This window comes from Prionailurus viverrinus, chromosome A2 (assembly GCF_022837055.1).
Source record: "Prionailurus viverrinus isolate Anna chromosome A2, UM_Priviv_1.0, whole genome shotgun sequence".
NCBI lineage: Eukaryota > Metazoa > Chordata > Mammalia > Carnivora > Felidae > Prionailurus > Prionailurus viverrinus.
This window is the reverse complement of record NC_062562.1, coordinates 35885484-35909470: the sequence shown is the minus strand read 5'-3', so window position 1 is coordinate 35909470 and position 23987 is coordinate 35885484. Positions and strand designations below refer to the sequence as shown.

Below are 23987 nucleotides of genomic sequence, written 5' to 3'. Positions count from 1 at the left end.
AGCCACCTGCATCAGAATTATCTAGGATGCTTGTCGAAAATGAAGATTTCTGGGACCCACCCCTGGTTTGTGAAATCAGAACCTCTAGAGGTGGGAGTAGGAATCTGCTTTTTTAACAAACTCAGATCCATTGATAAATAATACTTTGTCAATAAGAATAGAACTTCCCATATTGAGTCATTCAAATTCTCTAACCTGTGATAGATAGACGATAGCTAGATACATACATACATACAAGTAAATGGGTAAAAAGTTTCTGACTCCACACAAAGAAACTGTCGATGGTTATCTCTTGGGAGTAGAAATAGGGTGAATGGGAGAATGAAGGCTTCTCTGTTCCAGATAAGCTAGAAACCTGGATTTTCAGAACACAGATGTGTTTGGAATTCCCTTTATAAGTATGCCTATGGTCAAGCTATTTCTTTGAGAGACTAGAAATGTCTGCAGATTATTATTTATTTGCTAGTATGTGGCCAGTGGGAAAAAGGGAACACTTCGCTGATATAAGAGGACATAGAAGGATCAACCAGGGGACAAGGTGAAATCCAAGTCCGTTCATTTATTCACTCACTTATTTATTCAATACCTATTCATTGACTACTTTGTGTGTACCAGAAACCATTTGAGGTGCTGAGGACATGGGAGGGAATAAGACAGCAGGGTCCCAATTATGTAGAGCTTACAGTCTATTATGGAGAAACACCAATAGAGTTAAACAAGATAATTTTAAATGGTGACAAGAGCTGTGAAGAAATAAAGGAGCTATGCCATTATGAATGATTGAAGGGCTATTCTCTAGTGGGAAGGGACAGCCTGAGAGGTGACATCTGAGCTGAGGCCTTAGTGGCAAGAAGAAACCAGCCATGTGCATATCTGGGGAACAAGTTTCCATAAAAGGAGGCTGCAAGGACAAGGTCCTGAGGAGAAATTAGCTCGATATATTTGGCATGTATAAAGAAAACTGGCATGGCTAACACAAGATTCAAGTTAAAGTTCAAGAGGAAGACAGGGCCAAGCCACATACTGTAATCATGCCACAGTAAGCAGTTTGGATTCTATTTTAAGTGTAATAGAAAGCCTCAGGAGACCTACATTCAGGGAAGGACAGTTGATATCATGAGATTTGAGTTGTTTTTTTTTTTAAACCACTTCTTGGGGCGCCTGGGTGGCGCAGTCGGTTGAGCGTCCGACTTCAGCCAGGTCACGATCTCGCGGTCCGTGAGTTTGAGCCCCGCGTCGGGTTCTGGGCTGATGGCTCAGAGCCTGGGGCCTGTTTCTGATTCTGTGTCTCCCTCTCTCTCTGCCCCTCCCCCGTTCATGCTCTGTCTCTCTCTGTCCCAAAAATAAATAAACGTTGAAAAAAAAATTTAAAAAAAAAAAAAATAAATAAATAAACCACTTCACTCAAAATTATATAGAAACTGGGAGTCCAGTTTTAAGAAAATGTGCAACTACTTCAGGAGAAAGTTACTGGGAACCACAAAAGAACTAAAGAAATGGTAGGATATACCATATACATGGAAAGGAAAGACCAATATTATAAAATGCTGATTTTTACCGAAGAAAGGACTTATAAATTCATTGAGGTTCTGAACAAAATCCCAACAGCATTCTAAATTTTTTTTTTTTTTTTAACGTTTATTTATTTTTGGGACAGAGAGAGACAGAGCATGAACGGGGGAGGGGCAGAGAGAGAGGGAGACACAGAATCGGAAACAGGCTCCAGGCTCTGAGCCATCAACCCAGAGCCCGACGCGGGGCTCGAACTCACAGACCGCGAGATCGTGACCTGGCTGAAGTCGGACGCTTAACCGACTACGCCACCCAGGCGCCCCTAACAGCATTCTAAAATTGAATGGAAATGTAAAAATGCAACAATTTGGGGCACCTGGGTGGCTCAGTCAGTTAAGTAACCAACTTAGGCTCAGGTCATGATGTCATGGTTCGTGAGTTAAACCCCCATGTCAGGCTCTGTGCTGGTAGCTCAGGGCCTGGAACCTACTTTAGATTCTGTCTCCCTCTCTCTGCCCCTGCCCCCCAAAGAATAAGTAAGCATTACAATTTTTTTAATAATAATAAAAATAAAAATTCAAGAACGTAATAAGGGAGGTTTGCAAAAGAAGAAGGAATGAAGGTTTCCCCTAATTATCAAAATATTTATAAAACCATAGTAATTAAGACATTATGTTATTGGTATAGCGGTATTGAAAAATAGATCAGTGGGACAGAATAGAGACTGAACAAATATAGAACCTTCCCTGTAGACCCTATAGACACAGGAAGCATTGAAATTCAGAATGGAAAACATAGAATATCAGAAGTAAATGAGTATCAGAAGTAAGTTATTTCTCCTTATGGAAGAATAAGTTTCCAGATTTACACTTCATACAAAAATCAATTGAGGTGAATTGAAAACCTAAGTATAAAATGTAAAAGTTCAAAACCTGTAGGGAGATAAAAAGAAAGTATCTTTATACCGTTAGGATAACGTAGATTTTGTAAGCTAGAGACACAAAACCACACTCAAGAATGATGAAGTTGATGGATTTCAGTATGTCAAAATGTATAGCTTCTGCACAAAATAATGCCATAAAATTAAAAGGCCAGTGACAAACCAATAGAAGATATTTGCAACCTGAAATAACTGACAAAAGCCAGGTTTCTAGAATCTCTAGCAAATTCCTCTAAATCAATAAGGAAAAGTCAAACTACCCAGTAGGAAAAATGGGCCACTTACTAACAGTCCATGTCCTGAGGGGAAGACATGAATGAGCAATAAAAATGTGAAAAGGCTTTCCACATCACTGACAAAAGCAAGAAATGCCAGTTTAAAATCCCAGGATAGCATTTTATGCCTGTCGGAGTAGCAGAAATTCAAAAGGTTGAATTAGACAAGTAAAACTTGGCAAGGAATTGAGATAAACAGCACTTGGAGAATAAGTTGTCATCCCCCAGTTGCACTTGAGAATGCACATATTCCACAACAGATTTTCCTGCAGACAGAAAGTTAGCAACATTGTTTCTCCAAGGAGGGGCACTTGGTATTTTTGTGAGGGGCAAGTCTCTGTCCCTCGAGACGTTCGTGCACTGTAGAAATTTAGCATCCCTGCTCTCCTCCACCCCCAATTCACAAAAGAGCTCTCTCCCATTTTCAGATGCCCCCAGGAGAGCTGGACTTAACCAGGACAAAGTCCTGCAGGTATACATAGGGCTGTCACAATACTAATGGGCCGGGACAGCCTCTGCCACTGAACAGAGGGATCTGGACTCTAGAGGAGGATTGTGAAGGGTGTCCATTGGAGCATCCTTTGTCATGATTGGACCCCACCCAATAGCCATCAGTCCAGAAAAGGAGAATTAAACTATGGTATGGTTGTATTATAGAGTGCCATACAACAGTCAATGACCTAGATCTGTATGGACCAAAATGAAGATGTCTCAAAAACACTGTGGAGTACAGTGTAATATACAGCCTGCTATACTTTATAAAAACCGTAAAACCTACACTACTGTAGGATATGTTGTTTTGGACACACACACACACACACACACACACACACACAGGCATATCCATGTGTGAACTGGAGGGGTTTAAGTTCCATGTGGTTCTATCTCTCAAAAGAGTTAATGAATGCGAAGAACAACATTAGTTCATTTTGAGTGACGGCACAGTGACGCGGACAGGAGTTTGTCACATCATCCTTTGCGTAATGCTGTATTTTCGCCAGCACTCAGGCTGCTGAGTGGACAGTGGATGGGGCGAATGGAAGGGTGAGCATGGGAGTGAGCATGGGGACAAGGGGGCAGTGAGGCTGTGCTGGAAGAAGACGCGGGCTTGGGAGGAGCCAAGTGAGGACCCGAGCATCCCTGCCAATACTACTTTGAACTCCAAGGGCACGTGACCACTTTTCTGCTTCATTTCTCTATCACCTAAAGGTCTTTCTGGAATAACACTTCCCTTTATTGCTTCCTCTGTCTTCCAAGCTATGATGTTGTCACCTAAGCAGGCCAAAGATTTGTTGGCTGCCTTTTTTTTTTTTTTTTTAGCAGAATGAGACATTCTGTATAAACAATTTAAGCCCTCTCTATCCCCATCCCTGCAATTACGCTCCTACATTTCTTTTTTATTTTTTTTTCTGGAGCATTTTTTATTGTGGTAAAATATACATAATGTAAATTTTACCATTCTAGGGTCACCTGGGTGGCTCAGTTGGTTAAGTGTCCGACGCTTGGTTTTGGTTCAGGTCATGATCTCACGGTTTGTGGGATGGAGCCCTGTTACGGGCTCTGCACTGACAGTGTGGAGCCTGCTTGGGATTCTCTCTCTGTCTCTGACTCTCTCTCTGCCCTTCCCCTGCTTGTGCTCTTTCCTTTCTCAAATAATTTAAAAAAAAAAGTTTACCCTTCCAACTATTTTTAAAGGTGCCGTTCAGCAGCGTTAAGTACATTCACAGTGTTGTAAAACCTTCATGGTCATGGGTCTCCAGAACCTTTTCCATCACTCCAAATTGAAACTCTGCGCCCATTAAACAATCACTTCCATTCCTCAGTCCCCTATGCTCTGATAACCTCTGTTCTACTCTCCATCTGTATGGATTTGACTACTCGAGGCACCGCATGCAAGTGAGATCATACAATATTTGTCCTATTGCATCTGGTTCATTCCAGTTACCATAGTGTTTTTAAAATTCATCCACAATGTAGCATGTATCAGGATTCCATTCTGTTTAAAAATGGATACTGCTCCATTGTATGTATATACCACGTTTTGTTTATCCATTTATCTTATCAGTGGACACTTGGATTATTCCTGCCTTTGGGCTACTGTGAACAATATAACATATAATGCAGCCATGAACAGGTGCACAACCGTCTGCTTTCACTTCTTTGGGGTATGTACCCAGAGGTAGAATTCTTGTATCTTATGGTAATTTTATGTTTAATTTTTTAAGGAGCTTTCAAATCATTTTCTACAAAGGCTGCACCATTTTACATCCCCATCTGCAATGCGTTCTAACTTTTCCTCATTTTCACCAACATTTGTTATTTTTCACTTAAAAAAAAAAAATATCCCACCTAATGGGTATTAAGTGGTGTCTTATTGCGGCTTTGTCCTACACTTCTTTTATAATTAGTGTTAAGAAAGCCTCATACATGTCTTCTGTTCAGTTGATTGGTCCCTAATACCCATGTTTTTTAGTATTTCTGCATTTCTTTAAATGCATGCCATGAAACACAGGTCCTATTATAAGCTTCTGGCACTGGGGGCTTGGGGGCATGAGATGGGAGAGGTTAAATTGGGACAGTGCAAACAACAGTGACAACAACCACCTCCTGCAAAGTCATAGCGAGTGCATATTTAACTTTGGCAAATTGAAGACGTTAGTGTGAGTTGGTATCCTGACCCTCCTGGCAGTTCTCAGTGTCTTCAAGCGTCTTACCATGCCAAGGGCGATTTGTAGGCATGTTTTTATACAGGGGCCCATAAAGAAAGCCAACTCTTTCATGTGGTGCTCAAAAGCAATTTTATCTGTTGCAACTTTGAAGGAAAACCTGGCCATGTTGATGATGACGTGCGATGGTAGACTGTATGGTGTGGCACTTTCCCTAAGGGATTCCCAGTGTTCGTTCTGATCATTCACACTTTTCAGTTTGAACTGACTTTAGAAATAACTTCCAATGCAAGACGCAGTTTTACTGTATATCCTCCCCTTGAAGTTTGAAGCATATATTTTCCAGACCCTGAAAAGTCCTACAATAAAAATTTTTAAAAAACAAAAACCTGACTACCATAGATTAAAGCAGGAATTGGCAAACTATCTCTGTCAAAGGCCAGATAGTAAATACTTTTGGTCTTGGGTCTCCGGCACAGCTATTCAGCTGTGTAATTGTAGCTCCGGAGCGACCAGAGGCAATCTTTAAATGACTGGATGTGACTGTGTGCCAAAAAACTTTACCTGCAGAAACAGTCAGCAGGCTGGATTTAATTTGCAGGCGATACTTTTCTGACCCCTGGTTTAGACCGTTGTGACCAAAGGTTGTTGAATCATGACCTTTCCCAGCTTTATTTTTTAAAATTTAAAACCTGTAATAGACCCTTACGGGCCTGAATTCAAATAGCAGAGAGCTTCAAATCTTTATGGGTGATGCTGAATGTTGATGGCATGTAGCAGGTTTGTCGTTTTTCTAGTACCTGGCTTTGCACTGCTGTGGCAACAGAAATACTTAGTGGGCAGTATGGACTAAATTGTGTCCTAAGATTCATATGTTGAGACTCTGACCCCCCGATACTTCAGAATGTCACTATATTTGGAGAGAAAGCCTTCGAAGAGGTAATTAAGTGAAAATGAGACCTTTACAGCAATCTTCGGAAAGAAGAACAAAACTGGAGGAGTCACAATCCCGTATGTCAAGATACACTACAAAGCTGTTATAATCAAAACAGTATGGTACTGGCACAAAAATAGACACGTGGATCAATGGAACAGAATAGAAAGCCCAGAAATAAACCCATGATTATATGGCCAATTAATCTATGACAGAGGAGGCAATAATATCCAATGGGAATGGATTGGATAATCCATTTCTTTTCAACAAATGGCATTGGGAAAAGTGGACAGCTACATGCAAAAGAATGAAACTGGACCACTGTCTTATACCACACATAACAATAAAATGGACCAAAGCCTAAATGTGACCCCTGAAACCATAAAATTCCTAGAAGAAAACATAGGCAGCAGTCTCTTTGACATCAGCCATAGAAACATTTTTCTAGATGTTTCCTTTGGTAAGGGAAATAAAAGCAAGTTAAACTGTTGGGACTACCCCAAAATAAAAAGGTTTTGCACAGGAAAGGAAACCAGCAACAAAACGCAAAGACAACCTGCTGAATGGGGGGAGATATTTGCAAGTGATGTATCCAATAAGGAATTAATATCTAAATTATACCAAGAATTTCTACAACCCAACATACAAAAAACAAATGATCCAATTTAAAAATGGGCAGAAGACATGAATAAACATTTTTCCAAAGGTGATATACAGATGGCCAACGAACTTGTGAAAAGATGCTCAACGTCACTAATCATCAGAAAAATACAAAGCAAAACCACAGTGAGATATCACCATACACCTGTAAGAATGGCTAAAATCAACAACATGACAAACAACAAGTGTTGGCAAGAATGTGGAGAAAAAGGAACCTTCGTGCACTGTTGATGGGAAGGCAAACTGGTATAACCACTGTGGAAAACAGTATGGACGTCCCTCAAAATATTAAAAATAGAATTACCATATGATCCGGTAATTCCACTGGTAGGTGTATACCCAAAGAAAATAAAAATACTAATTCAAAAAGATACATGCACCTCAGGAGAAACCAAACTTTGATCTTGGACTTCCAGCCTCTAGAACTGTGAAGGCTGTTCAAACCACTCAGTATATGGCATTTGTTATGACAGCCTAAGCAAAGAGGTGATCATATCTCAGGCATCCTAACTCACTGAGACCTTGAACTTATTTGCTCACCTGTAGGTTCTTAATATGACAAGTATCCTTCACTGAATTTTATGGATGAAGTTACATGATATGTTCTAATTGCATTTGCATATTTGGTATATTCAAAGATCTTAAGACATTTCCCTCCTACACATTAAGAGTTGAATTGTTGAATATACTCCCATAGTGCTTTTAACTTATTTTTCCTCTGTTCTCTTCTTTAGTCTTCTTTAAAACACTATCCATTCCGTTTCTATTCTTGGGATCTGGAGTTTTCAAATAGATGCATATTTCCTGGGTTTACAGTTGCTGCTCATTACAGGTAGGAAGTCAGAGTATATCGGGCCATGGAATCAAAGAACTTACTAGCTATTGTAGATAAGGTTGCTATAAAAATAAGGGTGCCTGTATCCCTTGGAATTAGTGTTTTTGTATTTTGGGGTAAATACCCAGTAGTGCAACTGCTGGCTCATAGGGTAGTTCTATTGTTAACTTTTTAATGAAACTCCACACTGTTTTTCCAGAATGGCAGCACCGGTTTGCATTCCAAGTGTCCATCAATAGATGAATGGATAAAGACATGGTGTGTGTATGTGTGTATATAAAATGGAATACTATCCAGTTATAAAAAGGAATGAAATATTGCCATTTGCAGTGACATGGATGGAGCTAGAAATTACAATGCTAAGTGAAATAAGTCATTCACTTTCAAATGTCCCCTCTCTGTAAAGAGAGATTTCCTGTTATTCTTCCTTTCTAATCTTACTCTAATAAACTTTTACCTGCTGCTTAAGAAGAAAGAAAGAAAGAAAGAAAGAAAGAAAGAAAGAAAGAAAGAGAGAGAGAAAGAGAGAAAGAAAGAAATCAGTCAGAGAAAGACAAATACCATAGGATTTCACTCATATGTGGAATTTAAGAAGCAAAACAAATGAGCAAAGGAAAAAAGAGAGACAAATTAAGAAGCAGGCTCTTTTTTTTTTTTTATCAGTTTTCTTTATTTTTTGAGAGGCAGAGAGGGACAGTGTGAGCAGGGAGGGGGCAGAAAGAGATGGAGACACATAATCGGAAGCAGGCTCCAGGCTCTAAGCTGTCAGCACAGAGCCCGATGCGGGGCTGAACTCAATGAACCGTAAGAGCATGACCTGAGCTGAAGTTGGATGCTCAACTGACTGAGCCACCCAGGCGCCGGAAGCAGACTCTTAATAAAAGAGAACAAACTGATGGTTACCAGAAGGGAAGTAGTTGGGGGGGATGGGTGAAATAGGTGATGGAGGTTAAGGAGTGCACTTGTGATGAGCACCAGGTGATGTATTGAAGTGTTGAATCACTATATCATACACCTGAAACTATTACAACACTGTATATTAACTGTACGGGAATTAAAATAAAAAAACAAAAACAAAAACAACAAAACTTACTAGCTGTGTGTCACCTCAAACAAAGTATCCTCTTGCCGTGACTCAGTTTCCTCATCTTCATAAGATAATGATTCCTATATGATTTTCACAGTTCCCGGAAGCATTAGCTGCAATGTAAGTGCTATGCCCTGCGCACTAAATGGCTTGTGGTGGGCACTCAATAAATGATTGCCTTTCTCTCTCTTCTGCCCTGTGATCCAGGCTGCTTGTTATATCACTATTTATAAGGTCTAACCCCCAGTCTAGGAACTTATGTAACCTGGTGGACACATGGAATTTGTAGAGAGACGTTTTGATAAAGCAGAAAACGTACGGAGTCACGACGGTGCCAGTTCTCCATGTGGTTCTCCTGCAGGTCCCCTTCCCTCTCTCGAAGCCTCAGTTATCTTACTGTAAAGTGGGGGCTGGGACTACACTATCCCTCTCGTATATTCTATACCCAGTATTTTCCCTGGAAGCCACGGGGTCTAAGGAGATGGCTGGATGTGAGAGGTCTTCATTCTGATTTCATCCTACCCAAACCGTTACTGCAGTCCCATGGCTACACTCTATCAACATTAGATCCCCCTATTTAAATTTAATTTTTTTGTTAGCATTTTAATATTGAATTTAACACACCTCACATAAAATTAGGGTCTTACTGGCTTTAAGATTCAAAGATAAGTAAATTAGTTTGTTTCCTAAAATCTATTTTTGTCCTAAAAGGATACTGCAAATATTGCCCACAAGAAACTCCCAGCTGGGGTACCTGGGTGGCTCAGTCCATTAAGCATCCAACGCTTGGTTCTGGCTCAGGTCATGAGCTCATGGTTTGTGAATTCGAGCCCTGCATCAGGCTCTCTGCTGACAGCGCAGAGATTCTCTGTCACCCTCTCTCCGCTCCTTCCGCACTCATGCTCTTTCTCTCAATATAATAAATAAACATTAAAAAGAAAAGGAAAGAAACTCTCAGCTCTCATTGTGGTGGAGCCCCTGGAATATCTCGCTCCTGTTAGAAACGATGGGTGTATCATATGGCATCAGTAAGGAGGCAGGAGCAAAGGTGCTGATGAACAAATTGTCCTGAGTTCTTTCTGCTTCCGGCCGCCATCTTCCACTTCACGCCTGTGTCCATGTCCAGGGACAGCTGAGGCTCAGGTGGAATGGGGAGGTGCAGTGCGGGATGGTTGGACAAGTCGAGTTTTATCCACTCACACGGCAAAACAGTGAATGCCACACCTGCTGCTTCCGCCTTCTTGTCCACTTTTTACACACTCCTGGGTGTGAAACAGTTTGGCCCACAGCTGACAAGAAGCGCACTTCCTGACTTAAGGAGAGCTTCCGAGGGATAGCTGTTTCCTTTTCTTTTATAGAAAAAATGACAAATACATATAAATGAGCATCTTAGGGCGCAAGACACACACTGAATTTCATCAGTATTCATGACATGTGCTTCATTCTCTCCACAACTGACATCTGTTAAAAACGAGATTTGGGAGTGCTATCCTGGTTCCAGTAATTCTGTAACATGGATTCTGCAGTGATGCTTTATTGATTTCTCCCACTTTTGTCACCCTGAATTTACAACTACTGTAGATAACTTTCAGCCCTGCGGAATCTCCTTCTACAGAGACGGTAACACTGTCTATTCAATGAAATGCATTATGTAAGAGGCCAAATCACTTAGTTGTTGAGAACAGCCTCAATTTCATTTGTATGTCGAGATAACTCTATTTTAAATCTCGTTAGGTAAATTTCTAAAACGGTGATTAAACTGTAGCCAGCCAAGGGAAAACTAGAAATAAATTAGAAGTGTCACTGATTTGAGAACTCTAGTTCTTTCCTGCGTGCCTACAGAAATTGAGGAGCGTCTCTTTTCTGGGTTACAGGCTTTGGTGAGAAATCCGAAAGAAAGAATGTGTGAAAGAAAAAGATGACAACTATGCATGGCAAACAAAATCCGAAGATTATTACAGTGAAAGCAAGAGGAAGTCAGAAGAATACCTACTAGTAAAGGTAAGTGGACACCTGTAAATGCTGAACTCTGATGCTGAACAGGAAAGTGGGTTTCTACACGTATGTGTGTGAGTGTACAGAGACTTACCAAGTGGGGATAGGATAGGATAGGCTAGGCTAGGCTAGGCTAGGATAGGATAGGATACATAATATGATCTACCATCAAAATATCTGTGTTCTAGAAATGAGGAAGAAAATTAGTAAATACAGTTAATTCCTTACTCTCAAATAAAAGCTAGCTGCCCAAAAGTTGAAAAATAGACTTACCTTTTACAAAGGGGTTCTCTTTTCAGAAAGCAAAACAAACAAAAGCCCAAATAACCGATGTACTAACTAACTGTGCTGTGCCGTTGACACATTTCCTACAATATATTTCCAATATTTTATACACACAGTTGTAAAGTTATTATCTTTTTGTTCTCAGTTGAACACTGACCGGCTTAAGTCCAGAGGACAATTGAGCAAGCTAATAGTTGATTATTTTTATACATGCAGTGATTTTCATCCTTAGCTTTCTTGTAGTACAGGTGTGCTCTGTACCTTTAGTGTTAGTCCTTTGGGTCTTTCCCCTATTTTCCATGGCTTTTTACAATAAAATAAGAGGGAAATTGAAATATTCCAGTGGCAGCCCAAGCTGGAAACCAAACTGCCAGGCTCATGGGCAGTGCTAGCCTATGATGTCTCAGGATGTTTCTACATTAGGTGATCTCAGAAATCCATATTTGACACAGTCCATATTTGATTTGAGGGAGATTGATGTATAATGTGAAAAGTATGAGTTGTATCCAAGCAGAATGTACAACAGTTAAGGACAGCATTTACACAGTCTCTCAAAATGCTTCCTTGAGTGAAATAAACAGGTGGATTGCAATTTCCACGCACCAACCTGGCTGGAGAGGACTATCCTTGAGCAGTCAAAGACATGGACTCAAGATTCTTGGTCTTCCACTGGCCACTTCTATGACTGTGGTCAAAATGGCTCATCTTCCTTCGCCTCCGTTTTCTTGGGTAGATGAGGATACGTGGATGAAATGAGCTAATATTATACAAAGCACTTGGGAGAATGGTGAGCACATAGAAAGTGCTCAATAATTAATGGCTGATTTTATCCTTGAGTAAAGTGTCCTTCAGAGATGGAAATCTCTGTTGTTTTCTGTGGAGCAGAGAGGTGGAGGAGCCGAAAGGGTGCAGAGGAAGTGAAGGCGAATATGTCTCACCCTGGGCGCGTATGCACCGTCCACGCTGCTATCTTGGGAACCCACGAGCACTAGGAAGGATAAAAGAAAGCTACAGGGGGCTCAGTGTGTCTTTCAAACTCGTAGTCGCTTAGGTGCTTCGGGAACAATTGGAGAATATAAACTTAAGTGGTGTAGGATCTTAAATTACAAAGCAGGTCATCTCAGACTCTTGGCTGTAATCTGTAAGGCACGGTGTGATCCGGCCCTAGCCGGATTTATCTCCAGCCTCTCCCACTTGCATTCTGGGCTCACTCATACCTTGTTCCCGACACTTTCAATCACAACAGATCCTTTGCACACACTACCCGTGAGCCTTTGCACACACTACCCGTGAGCCTTTGCACACACTACCCAGTGCAGCCTGTATACCCTCCCTCCCTGCACCTGACTCCTTTGCACTTTCCTTTCTGTCTCAGACCTGTCTACTAAGAAGAACCACCGCCCCTCCACCATGACACTGTCTTCCAAAAATATCACTGTTACATTTGTTGTCATTCTCGTCAACACTAACTTTGAGGGTCTTTTTGTCCATATCCTTGAAACAAGGGACATTCAGAAATTTTCTCATCCTTGCCAGTCTGACAGGCGATGAGCTTGGCTATTTAAAGTAGGTGTAAGTGGGGTGCCTGGGTGGCTCAATGGGTTGGTTAAGCGTCTGACTTCAGCTCAGGTCATGATCTCACAGTTTGTGAGTTTGAGCCCTGCATCGGGCTCTGTGCTGACAGCTCAGAGCCTGGAACCTGCTTTGGATTCTGTGTAACCCCCTCTCTCTGCCCCTCCCCCACTCGTGCTCTGTCTCACTCTGTCTCTCAAAAATAAATAAATGTTAAAAAAATTTTTTTTTTAATTTTTAAAAGAAAATAAAGTAGGTATAAGAAAGGACATACAGATAGGCAAATGAGGGCAGAAGTTAATCATTCATTAACTTGTCATCAGAGCCTGTTTCCTTTAGGGCACTCATTCTTAATGAGAATTATTTTCTTTATTTGCTTCCTCAGTTATTTTTCCTACCTTTCTTACTGGTCTGTAGGTCCTGTGAGGCTGGGATGATGTTTTCACCATAATATTCTGGGATCCTGGTCCAGCAACTGCTGTATCTGAGGTACTTGAAAAACATTCTGGGAGTGAAAAAATGAATGAGAAGGACAGGGTCCCTGATCTCAGGAGCACAGGTGTTGTAACTGAGACAGATGATCGCTTTACAGGACTAGAGATTCAGAATTAGAGCAAGGAGATAATCAATGGGTCTCACAAAAAAATTTGACTCCTGGAGGCAGGAGAAAGATTCTAAACATTAACTGCACAGCACAAATAAGGACCGACTTAAATGGGTATAGGCCGTAGTGCCGGGCAGGGTGTTTCCCTTCAGTTGCTGGATTGTGTGGAGATGGGCGGGGTTCGAGGGTAGGGCTCAGGGTAGTGATCAGTTGCCCAACACTACGGAGGAAATTTTGTATTTTAATATTAAGTGCAGTTGCACGTATGCATTGCTACTGAATATCAGCCCTGATTATAGTATACCTTATTTAAATAACCAAGTGCACCTGTCAAACTGGCAAGAATGACAGAAGTTCTAAATACCCCTTGTGGGAAAGACATGGACAAAAAGGCTCTCATGATCACTGTCGATGAGACTGTCAACAGTGGCCATATATTTGGAAGCTAACTTGGCAGTATTTGTCAAAATGTTAAATGCACATTCGCATTGACCAGATAATAGAACTTTTAAGAGTTTGTCTTCCAGACAAACTGGTCTGAATACAAAACACTGTATGCACAAGTACGTTCGCTCTAGCGCTGTTTTAATAGCAAAAATATGGCAGCGGTTTATGTGTCTATTAATAGAAGAGTAGTAAATAAGTGGTGGTATTTCCATCCAATAGGACAAGGTAGCCCCTGAAATGTATTAACTGAAAGGGGAAAAGCTCCTGAAATTGTGTATATTATGATCATGTCTGTCAAAAGCAAATGAACACAACTTAAGTGTCCATCAGCAGATGAACGGATAAACAAAATTTGGTCTTCGATGGAATATTCTTCTGACATAAAAAGGAATGAAGTTCTGATACATGCTACAATATGCATAAATCTTGAAAACAGGGGTGCCTGAGTGGCTCAGTCGGTTAAGTGTCCAACTCTTGATTTTGGTTCAGGTCATGATCTCATGGTTCATGAGTTCGAGCCCCATGTTGGGCTCTGTGCTGATAGCACAGAGCCTGCTTGGGATTCTCTCCCTCTCCCTCTCTCTGCCTCTCCCCCACTCACATTCTATCTTTCTCTCAAAATAAATAAACATTAAAAAGGGGGGAAAAAAGCAAAAAAAAAAAAACCCATGAAAACATTACAATAAGTGACACAAAAGGACAAACACTGTACGATTCAACTTATGTGAATTATCTGGACTAGGCAAATTCATAGAGCAAGTAGAGATTACCAGGAATTGGGACAAGGGAGGAATGGGGCATTAATGATTAATGGGATTAATGGCTACTGTTTGGGGTGATGAAAAAGTCTTGGAAGTAGACAGTGGTGATGGTTGCACAACATTGTGAATGAAATTAACGCCAACGAATTGTACATTTAAAAATGATGAAAATGGCAGATTTATGTCATATCTACTTTATCAGAATTTTTTAAAACTTGAGAGAAAAAGTAAATGAGCAGACAAAAAATAAAAGCAGGCCCACACACACGTGTGCCCACAGGCACCATATAGTCTGGAAAGTTACCTTCAGATTGTTGACAGTGATTGTCTAACAGATGGAATGAGGGGCAGAGCAGGAGAGAAGAAAATTTTATCCCCTATCCTTGTATATTTTTTGCATTTTTCACAGTAAGCATAGATTTTAACATTTTTTGAATTGAAGGGTTTTTTTTTTTTAAAAAGTCATCCTGACCTGTGGTAAAAAAACCCTAGAGTTGGTACCATTTTCCAGTTTACAACCAAAACAATCCTGAAAGGTCTGTTTCCAATTGAATGTGCTCACATATAACATCCCTGTGTGTGCAATGTTTAACCTGGAGTGAGAATTTAATTACAGTTTAAAACAAGAAATAGTTTTCCTTTTCTAAATTACACTACATCTTGTGGAAAACAGGCTCTCGATATAGAAAGAACTTGATCTTATCCCTCCCTCAAAGAAGACCAACTCCTCTATCTAGTAATTTCCTGCAAAGGAAACTGCTTATATTCATAGTTTTACATCCTCTTTGTTGGTAAAGCATCCAAGGCATGTTGGCTATAAAATAATGAGACTTAATATCAGAACACCCAGAAGCTTTTATGCATAATAAGAGATTTTTTTAACCATAATAAAATTCTGTGAAAATAGCATTTGAATGGGTCATCCATTTTGCAAAATGTGTAAACCCTATAACGTAGTCACAGGTTCATACAAGTAAAGAGAATATATGGAAGGGCATGCACTTCATGTTGGAAACCTCAAGGAGATGATCTCACGAATGGTGTCAGATGAGTGGAGATTACTTACTTCTTTATATGCCTGTGCCATGTTTAGTTGTTACAATTAAGGGCTTTCTAATAGCTTTATTAAGGCAGAACTGACCAGCAATTAAACTGCACATATTTAAAGGGTAAAATTTGAGGGGTGCCTGATGGCTCAGTCAGTAGAGCATGGGGGTCATGAGTTCGAGCTCCAGGTTGAGTGCGGAGTTTACTTTAGAAAAAAATAAATTAAAACAGAGTGTCAAATTTGAGGAAAACATGTTGTAACTCTATGAGGAGGGAGATGCTAACTAAACTTACCCTGGTAATAATTCCACAACGTGTGTATGTTCAGTCATTATGCCGTCCACCTTAAATTTACACAGAGCTGTATGTCAGTTATGTCTCAAGGAAACAAAAAAAGGCAAAGAGAAGGATGAGGGGGAAGATGAAACTGGCAAAATATTTTCAAATATAATTAAGAAAGAGGATCCTCTGAGAATTCTTAAGTGTCTTGCTTTTTGTTGCATGTTTGGCACTGCTTAGGCAGTAAAATAAAGCAGCAGCTCAGAGCTGAGAAGCCAAAAAATAAAAAATAAAAAAATAAAGTGGGCAGCCTGGTAAGTTTTGGCATATGTTTATACTCATGAAGCCATCACCATAATCAAGTTAATGAAAACATCCATCATTCTTCAGCCTTCTCATGCACCTTTGTAATCTGCCCTTCCTGCCCTATCCCACTCCTCTCTTACCCCAGGCAACCACTGATCTTGTTTCTATCACTGTGTATTAGTTTGCCTTTCCTACAATTTTATATGAAGGAAATCCTACACTACAAATTGTTTTGTCTGGCATCTTTCACTCAGCATAATTATTTTGAGATTCATCCATGCTGTACTGTGTGTGATGTTCCATTCCTTTATATTGTTGAGTTGGATTCCATTACCTGAATAACCTCCATTTGTTGAGTTATTCCCCATTAATGGGTGTTTGAGTTATTTCCAGTTTTTCACTATTACAAATAATGCTACCACGCATATTCATGTATAAGTCTTTACGTGAATATAGGCTTTCAGCTCTCTTGGGTAAATATCTAGGAGTAGAATGGCTCGATCCTATGGTAGGTATATGTCAGCTTTTTGAGAAATTGTCACACTGTTTTCTTAAGTGGTTGTACCAGTTTACATTCCCACCTGCCCTGAAAGAGAGTTCCAGTTCCTTCACCTTCTTATCAGTAGATGGTATGACCAGTCTTTTTCCATTTCATCCATTCTGATAGGTATGTAGTAATAACTTGTTGTGGTTTTAACTTGCTTTTCCCTAAAGACGACTGATGCTGAATATCTTTTCACATTCTAACTTGCCATCTGTATATTTTCTCAGTGAACTGATTCAATCTTTTGTGCATTTTTTAAAAGTCGGTGTTTTGTTTTGTTTTTTAAGTTTTATTTATTTAAGTGATCGCTACACTCAACATGGGGCTTGAACTCACAATCCCAAGATCAAGAGTCAGATGCTCTACTGACTGAGCAAGCCAGGCACCCCAGGTGTTTTGTTTTCTTATTGAATTTGAGAGTTCTTTATATATTCTGGATGCAAGTCCTTTCTCAGATGTCTGCTTTGCAAATATTTTCTCCCAGTGTCTACCTTGTTTTCTCTTTTTCTCAATGGTGTCTTTTGAAGAGAAGAGGTTTTTTTTGATGTGTTTAATTTGGGGTTTTTTTGTTTGTTTTAAAAAAAATTTTTTTTAATGTTTATTTCTTTTTCAGAGAGAGAGAGAGAGACAGAGCGTGAGTAGGGGAGGGGCAGGGAGAGAGGGAGACAGAATCTGAAGCAGGCTCTAGGCTCTGTGCTGTCAGCACAGAGCCCAATGCGGGGCTCGAACTGACAGAATGAGATCGGGACCTGAGCCAAAGTTGGACAGTCAACCGACTGTGCCACCCAGGCGCCCCTTGATGTGTTTAATTTGTTTTAATTTGAATTGTTACGGTGAGGGACATCTAAGGATATTTGTTAGCCCTCACAATTTTTACATTTAGATACCCACCCTACACGATATCAAGCATATTAAAACTCACATGTATCCCACATTAAAGATAATCTTTTACTCTCTTCCCTTTTTAAAGGTTTTTTAATTCATTTTGAAAATATTTATTACAAGAAACTCATTTAGTTTCTTATTGGCTATAATTCTTCAGGATTCATCATGTATCCTTGATGATTTATGTCAAGTAAAAAATGTAACTTGAAATTACTTTAAAACATAATGTAATTTAATATAAGCTACACTTTATCAACTAACAAAGTTTGACAATACATTAATTTTTGTAGATATTAATTTAAGTATTTATTACTTTAATTTGGGTAGTTTTCTTTTTCATATTTAGAAGCCAGTAAGTTTGTTTGCTTATTTTTTAGCTCTGGAATATATGTAGCTTCTACAATTTGAAAAAAAACAGCCTGGTTAAAGTATGTTTAAGGAAAAATATAATCATTAATAAATTCAAAAGAAAACAAATAACTTAAGCATGTTCTCAAACATGTAATAGGCAATCATTAGGTGTGAGTAACCGGGTTTGAAAGAGATACCTGGAGACTGACTGGCATTCATAACACTAAATGTTAAGGGGCTCCTGGGTGACTCAGTCGGTTAAAAGCGTCGACTTCAGCTCAGGTCATGATCTCGCGCCCGGGAGTTCGAGCCCGGGAGGGAGCGTCGGGCTCCATGCTGACAGCTCAGAGCCTGCAGCCTGTTTCAGATTCTGTGTCTCCCTCTCTCTCTGACCCTCCCCCGTTCATGCTCTGTCTCTCTCTGTCTCAAAAATAAATAAATCTTAAAAAAGAAATTTAGAACACTAAATGTTGAGGAATTTGATGTGTTTCTGCTGGTACTCAAATTTCCTGCTGAAGTTTGGTTAAAACAAAGAAACAAACAGACTCTCTTTTGGCTCCGAAGTCTCACAAAATGATGGTTCTTATTTTTTAAATTTTCTTATTTTTAAAAATGTTTTTATTTCAAAATTATTGCATGATTTATGTAAAGATAGTCAAACAGGAAACGTATTTTATGATGTTGAATATTAAAGGCTCTCACTTCCATTCTTCAAAGTTAACTGTTAAACATTTTCTTTAATTAAAATAAATAGAAAACAGATGCAAGTTCTTTTATTCCCTTCAAAGCAAGAAATAACTTTAAAATCATCAAAGATATATACAAATATAGGAATATCTAAATGTCAAATGAATGATAGAGATTAAAATATGTGTCCTTCGTATGGAAGTCTGCTTGAAAACCATTTAAAAATGTTAAACGATCATTAGGAAAATGCACATCAAATCCCGCAATAAGATACCACTTCATCCACTAGAATGGCTATTATATATGTATTTTTAAAAAGTGCTGGTAAGGCTGTGCATAAATTGGAATCCTGTGCATTGGTGGGAATGTGAAATGGTGCAGTCACTGTGGGAAACAGTATGGCCATTCTTCAAAGAAAATTGAACTAGAATTAGAGTGCCTGGGTAGCTCAGTTGGTTAAGCGTCCGACTTTTGATTGGGGCTCAGGTCATGATCTCATGGTTTGTGAATTCGAGCCCTGCACTTGACATGCTCTCACTCCTCCTCGCTCTGCCCCTCCCCTGCTCACGCTTCCCCTCGCTCTTTCTCTCTCTCAAAATAAATAAATAAACGTTAAAGAAATTTTTTGAAATAAAAAATGTTAAGCTAGAATTACCATATGATCCAGCAGTCCACCTCTGAGTGCATACCTAAAAGCATTGTAAGCGGAGACTTCTTTTTTTAAAAAATTTTTTTTAACGTTTATTTATTTTTGAGACAAAGAGAAAGAGAGCATGAACAGGGGAGGGTCAGAGGGAGGGAGACACAGAATCTGAAACAGGCTCCAGGCTCTGAGCTGTCAGCACAGAGCCCGACGCGGGGCTCGAACTCACAGACCGTGAGATCATGACCTGAGCCGAAGTCGGACGCTTAACCGACTGAGCCGACAGGCGCCCCTGTAAGTGGAGACTTCTTGAACAGATACTTGTACACCAATATTCATAGCATTACTCACAACCGCCAATGGTAGAAACAAGCCAAGCATCCATTGACAGGTGAATTGATAAACAGAATGTGGTCTATACATACAATGGAATACTATTCAGCCTTAAAAAGGAAGAACATTCTGGCACATGGTACAATATGGAAGAACCTTGAGGACTTTATGCCGAGTGAAAGAAGCCAGACACAGTAGGACAAATATTGTATGATTCCGTTTATATGAGGTTCCCAGACTAGTCAAATGCATAGAGACAGAGGTGGAATAGTGGTTGCCACGGGCTGGTGGAAAGGAGAAAATGAGGAGTCACTGCCTCATGGCTACAGAGTGGCATTTGGGGATGACGAAAATGTTCTGGAGAAGGATGGTGATGATGATTGTCCAACAATATAAATGTACTTACTGCCACAAAACCCTACACTTAAAAATGGCTAGAATGGTAACTTTCATCTCACATGTGTTTTACCACAACTTTGAAATAACATTAAGAGGAAAAATTTCCAAATGTTTCCAAATAAAAAAAAAAAAAGCTAAATTACCACCCTAATGCACGTTAGTGATAGCCAAAATTTCCTAATGGTCTCATGGCCCAAAATGAAAGAGCAATATTTTCAAAGGGAAAAAAATTATTTTCCTTTCAAGTGATCCTTTAAATGATACTTCTGACTTTAGTAGTGCCGCTTCAGAAAGAAATTACCAGCCACCTCACAGGCATTCTTTAAAGACTTTACACATATTAACTCATTTAATCTTCAACAGAGCCAGGAAAGGCTGTTATTTCCATTTCAGAGATGAGAAAGGACGTGGAGAACAGAGAGGTTATGTAACATGCCCAAGGTTACACAGTTGGTGAGAGGTAAAGCTGGCTGTCAAGCCCTGGAAAGATGGTTCTAGAGCCCACAGTGCTCTGAGCCACTACGTTTTCCCATCTAGTAGTATCAGGGGAGCTGTCTATACACTGGGGGAGCATGCCTAGAATTTCTACCGGGTGGTTATGCCTGGAAAGCTTAAGAGTATTGATACTCTTTTAGCTTTTCTTCAGTAAAAGCTTGTGCCTTGAAATATGTAAATAATTTATCTCCAGCTGGAAATTATTCTTCAACATTTACCTGGCTTTTTAGTAATGCCAATCTTGAAGGAGGTGCAAGAAAATGCTATACACAAAAATGTAAGTTTTCTAAGCTTTATCAAGGAAAAAGCTCTGGAAAGACTATCTCCATATTGAAAGAAGATTCTTATATTCTTTCTTTCATCCTAAGATTCATGCCTCCCACAACCTTACATTAATTTAAAAAATAATCATGTTTATGTTCAAACAAATTTAGGAAATGGTGAATTACAAAGAGTTAGAATTTCTTTACTGTGGGACTTCTTAGGGATTAACATACTAATAAACGTTGTGTTGGGACTCCTGGATGGCTCAGTGGGTTAAGCATCTGACTCAGCTCAGGTCATAATCACACAGTTCATGAGTTCGAGCCCCAAGTCAGGCTGTTTGCTTACAGCTCAGAGACTGGAGTCTGCTCCGGATTCTGTCTCCCTCTCTCTCTGCCCCTCCCCCACTCACCCTCTTGTCTTTCTCTCTCAAAAATAAATAAACATTAACAAATTTTTTTTAATATTGTGAATTGCCAAGAAAGGGAAATCATATGTATTATGTTAAATAATATATTAGTATATGTTATATAATATACAGTTGTTTCCCAGGGTTCTTTTACCACTACTGCTCCCATGGAAGAGCATGAGCGGTTGAGTGCTTCCTGGAACACTTTTGGGAATCTGGGACATAACTAGGGATTTTCCAAATCTACCACCAGGGGGCACTCCCCTCCCATTTATATTCTGACAAACATTGGCCAAAACTTCATTTTCCCTCAGCACCCATAAGACAGGCAGACATTTTGAAGCAGACTTTGCTAAAACCTTTCAAATGATGAAGAAAAGAAATAAGAAAAATGAGAAGTTCTATAGTCACACCTCCCAAATCCATGAGGCTGAGCTGAAGAAATAGCAAGTCTGCTAAACTCTCCTGGGCCAGTATGGAATACAAGTTGTCAGCCATATTGCTTGCCTTTTTCCACTCCTGTTTCTTAGCCAAGTGACCTGTCTGTCATCTTGACCCCCAAGAGCATCTATGGGCTTACCTTCTCACATCTGAGGATAAATCCCATAGACCTTAATGTTTTCACAGGTTAAATTATTCTCTAATTTAAATTTCCCAGGTCTGCACTGTGATCTTTCCTCTCAGTCCTGGCTGGCAGTTCTGAGGTACCTCTGTGGTGGTGAACCAATATGGCAGTTCCATGAATGTTCTAGTCATGATTAAATGTGCAGTAAATGTGTCACCCTCATGTCACTTGCCAGGGCACACTTTATTAATCAACAAAGCATGCTTTCTTTGTAAAACACAGAACCAGTCCCACAGTCCTTCCTGACACTGGGCCCCAGGCAGGCATTACCAATGGGTTGCTGTTAATGAGAATGGAAAAATCCTTTCATCCAAGCTTAGGATATAAATTCCACCTAACTCTGGAACCTTCTGTGTTGACTCTCTCAGATGAATGTAATCTCTGGTAGCCTCTACTGAAAACACAGACACAGACACACACACACGTTTTAAAAAGCCTATTTTGGGGGCACCTGGGTGGCTCAGTCAGTTGAGCGTCCGACTCTTGGTTTTGGCTCAGGTCATGATCTTACAGTTCGTGGGTTCAAGCCCCGCGTTGGGCTCTGTGCTGACAGTATGGAGCCTGCTTAAGATTCTCTCTCTGCCCCACCCCCACTTGTGCACATGCTCTCTCAAAATAAATAAACTTGAAAAAAATTTTTTTAAGTCTACTTTAGCTCCACAATAATGAAAGTCTCTATTATAAGCCCATCCGAGCCTTATCCGTACCTTATCCATAGAGCACTGGAAAGATACTGTACCTTATTGGAACAGGAGGCTTGTTACATCTCAGCATGTGCCAGAGGCTTAAATTTGGCCCATTCTGTTGTTTAACTTCTGACTGATATGGATATCATGTGCTTATGCCCCATTTTGATTAGCATGTCCTTGGAGTTGACTTTGTACAAGCTGCTCAGGAAATAGCCTCTGCTCTCTGTCTAACTTTATCAAGTATCAGGCATTAAAGGGCCTAACCTGTTATGGTAGGCTTTCAAATGAATTGTCATCTTTCAGGTGTTGTTTTTTTTTTTCTTTTAACATTCACGAATAAGACGGGCAATACTGTGTAGTCACTAAGCTTGAACTCTGGAATTAGATGGGGTTCCACTCTTTGCTGCCTACTTAATTATTTTAGAGCCTTTGGCGAATTTCTCCTTCACCGCTCCAAACCTCCTGAAAAATAGAGGCAATAATAATACCTATCGTGTTGTGGTTCATTTATAAAATTAACATTATTGTGTATCTATTTTGTACCATGATTGGGTGGATTCAATGGAATGGGACATGTAACTAATTCACTTATTAAATGATACTATTGTTATTATTCCTCTTCTAAAGCACTGGTGTTAGAACCAAAGCCCTCATGAAAGGTGGGGGCAAAAGATGGCCCTGGTTCTTGAATTCCAAGTTGATTAGAGATGAAATGTAGGTGGTAGACCAGCAGTCATTTAATTTTAAAATTGTGCACGGGAGGTGAACTTTCTGCAGTGGCCAGCGGGGTGCGCTGTGTGAACAGAGTACGCCACTGCCACAGCCGGACACGGTCGCGCTTGCCCTCAGGGGAATGGGGCTCAAAATGGTGAGCAAGTTCAACTTAACCGCCAATTCTCTAGCTTCTGTTTCCTGCTGAATTGAACTCCGTCCACATTCTAATGGCAGCAGAATTGATTCACGTGTACTAAATGTCCTCTCTGACCAATATTGCTTTTGCAAAGAAAGCGATGTGCTTGGGGAAGCGTGAGGAGAAAGTGACACTGATACATTGGCTAATTGTTAAGAAAGCATTATGGAAATACTGTAAATGAAAAATTGACTACTGAGGAGAGAGGATAACACTGTGGAAAATAATAAGACAAGGAAATCTTGGAAAGCACTAGTTGATCAGCCACTTTCCTACTGTTCAAAGTCACAGTCTGGCCACAGTGACCAAGTTCTAAGGACCAAAAGGTGAAGTTTTTATTGACAGCCTCTATGATTTTTTATATTGTTTTTATTTGATTTGTGATTTAGAATCTCACATTCTTTTAGTCTTGCCTCTTGAAATCAGCTTCAGAAAGCAACCCAGTCACCTGAGCAAATTTCAAATTTATCCTTTTTTTTCCAAAAGAGCTGTTTTTATTCCAAATATGAATTTCCACATTGGGACTAAGGTATTCAGCATATGTCTTA

At 39.9% G+C, this 23987-nt stretch overlaps 1 protein-coding gene across 3 annotated transcripts in view; it reads left to right on the top strand.

The window, feature by feature from the left end:
• FRMD4B (FERM domain containing 4B) overlaps nt 1–23987 on the top strand; it is a 324549-nt gene that overhangs the window by 93031 nt on the left and 207531 nt on the right. For all 3 annotated transcript variants that reach the window (XM_047850185.1, XM_047850187.1, XM_047850186.1), the window contains exon 2: nt 10784–10910. The gene's annotated coding sequence lies outside the window, so the exon portion shown is untranslated. The remainder of the gene's footprint in view (nt 1–10783; nt 10911–23987) is intronic.